The sequence below is a fragment of the Arachis duranensis genome, chromosome 1, assembly GCF_000817695.3.
Source record: "Arachis duranensis cultivar V14167 chromosome 1, aradu.V14167.gnm2.J7QH, whole genome shotgun sequence".
Taxonomy (NCBI): domain Eukaryota; kingdom Viridiplantae; phylum Streptophyta; class Magnoliopsida; order Fabales; family Fabaceae; genus Arachis; species Arachis duranensis.
Window position 1 is genome coordinate 48,874,859 of NC_029772.3, and position 2,567 is coordinate 48,877,425.

General features: G+C 40.6%; 1 non-coding gene across 1 annotated transcript; it reads left to right on the top strand.

Moving 5' to 3' along the window:
- The first annotated feature begins 2,050 nt into the window (after nt 1–2,050).
- LOC127742934 (small nucleolar RNA R71) lies at nt 2,051–2,159 on the top strand. Its single transcript, XR_008004285.1, has one exon. It is a non-coding gene; the product is annotated as a small nucleolar RNA R71 (small nucleolar RNA).
- The last annotated feature ends 408 nt before the right edge of the window (nt 2,160–2,567 follow it).

The window sequence follows — 2,567 nt, forward strand, 5'->3', positions numbered from 1 at the left end:
TCTAGCGTTGAACGCCAGTTCCATGCTTGTTTCTGGCGTTCAGCGCCAGCTCTCCTCAGGGTGCATTTCTGGCGTTTGAATGCCAGGGTGTTGCTTGTTTTTGGCGTTCAACGCCACATTCATGCTCTGTTTTGGCATTGAACGCCAGATAGATGCTCCTTACTGGCGTTTAAACGCCAGTAAGTCCTTCCTCCAGGGTGTGATTTTTCTTCTGCTATTTTTTAATTTGTTTTAAATTTTAATAGTTTTTTCGTGACTCCACATGATCATGTACCTAATAAAACATAAAAGAATGAAAAAATAAAAATAAAATTAGATAAATAAAAATTGGGTTGCCTCCCAATAAGCGCTTCTTTAATGTCAATAGCTTGATAGTGGGCTCTCATGGAGCCTCACAGGTGATTAGGTCAATGTTGTATAGTCCCAACACCAAACTTAGAGTTTGGTTGTGGGGATTCAACACCAAACTTAGAGTTTAACTGTGGGGGCTTTGTTTGACTCTGTACTGAGAGAAGCTCTGCATGCTTACTCTCCCTTGTTATAGAAGGATAGCCGTGTGCCTTAAACACAAGGTAGTCCCCATTTAATTGAAGGACTAATTCTCCTCTGTTAACATCTATCACAGCTTCTGCTATGGCTAGGAAAGGTCTTCCAAGGATGATGCATTCATCCTCCTCCTTCATAGTGTCTAAGATTATGAAATCAGCAGGGATGTAAAGGCCTTTAACCTTTACTAACACGTCCTCTACTAATCCATAAGCTTGTCTTACTGACTTGTCTGCCAATTGTAATGAGAATAAGGCAGGTAGTACCTCAATGATCCCCAGTTTTTCCATTACAGAGAGTGGCATAAGATTTATGCCTGACTCTAGGTCACACAGAGCTTTCTCAAAGGTCATAGTGCCTATAGTAAAGGGTATTACGAATTTGCCAGGATCTTGTCTCTTTTGAGGTAAAGTTTGCTGAACCCATGTATCAAGTTCACTAATAAGCAAGGGAGGTTCACCTTCCTAAGTCTCTTTACCAAATAACTTGGCATTCAGCTTCATGATGGCTCCTAGATATTTAGCAACTTGCTCTCCAGTTACATCTTCATCCTCTTTAGAGGAAGAATAATCTTTAGAGCTCATGAATGGCAGAAGGAGATTTAATGGAATCTCTATGGTCTCTATATGAGACTCAGATTCCTTTGGATCCTCAATAGGGAACTCCTTCCTGCTTGAGAGATGTCCCATGAGATCTTCCTCATTGGGATTCACGTCCTCTCCCTCCTTCTTGCATTTGGCCATGTTGAGTATATCAATGGCCTTGCACTCTCTCTTTGGATTCTCTTCTATATTACTTGGGAGAGTACTAGGAGGGGTTTCAGTAACTTTCTTACTCAGCTGGCCCACTTGTGCCTCCAAATTTCTAATGGAGGATCTTATTTCACTCATGAAACTTAAAGTGGCCTTAGACAGATCAGAGACTAGATTAGCTAAATTAAAAGTGCTTTTCTCAAGATTCTCTGTCTGTTGCTGAAAAGATGATGGAAAAGGCTTGCTATTACTGAGCCTAGTTCGTCCACCATTATTAAAGCCTTGTTGAGGCTTTTGTTGATCCTTCCATGAGAAATTTGGATGATTTCTCCATGATGAATTGTAGGTGTTTCCATAAGGTTCACCTAAGTAATTTACCTCTGCTATTGCAGGGTTCTCAGGATCATAAGCTTCTTCTTCAGAAGAGGCCTCTTTAGTACTGTTGGATGCATGTTGCCATCCATTCAGACTTTGAGAAATCATGTTGACTTGCTGAGTCAACATTTTGTTCTGAGCCAATATGGCATTCAGAGCATCAATCTCAAGAATTCCCTTCCTTTGAGGCGTCCAATTATTCACAGAATTCCTCTCAGAAGTGTACATGAACTGGTTATTTGCAACCATGTCAATAAGTTCTTGAGCTTCTGCAGGCGTTTTCTTTAGGTGAATGGATCCACTTGCAGAATGGTCCAATGACATCTTAGAGAACTCAGACAGATCATAATAGAATATATCCAGAATCGTCCATTCTGAAATCATGTTAGAAGGACACCTTTTGGTCATCTGCTTGTATCTTTCCCAAGCTTCATAGAGGGATTCACCATCTTTTTGTTTGAATGTCTGAACATCCAATCTAAGCTTGCTCATCTTTTGAGGAGGAAAGAATTTAGCCAAGAAGGTCGTGACCAGCTTATCCCAAGAGTCCAGGCTATCCTTAGGTTGTGAATCCAACCATGTTCTAGCTCTGTCTCTTACAACAAAAGGGAAAAGCATAAGCCTGTAGACTTCAGGATCTACTCCATTCGTCTTTACAGTCTCACAGATCTGCAAGAACTCAGTTAAAAACTGATAGGGATCTTCTGATGGAAGTCCATAAAACTTGCAGTTTTGTTGTATTAGAGCAACTAATTGAGGTTTCAGCTCAAAATTGTTTGCTCCAATGGCAGGAATTGAGATGCTTCTTCTATCAAACTTGGAAGTAGGTGTAGTATAATCACCAAGCATCCTTCTTGCATTATTGTTGTTGGGTTCGACTGCCATCTCCTTTTC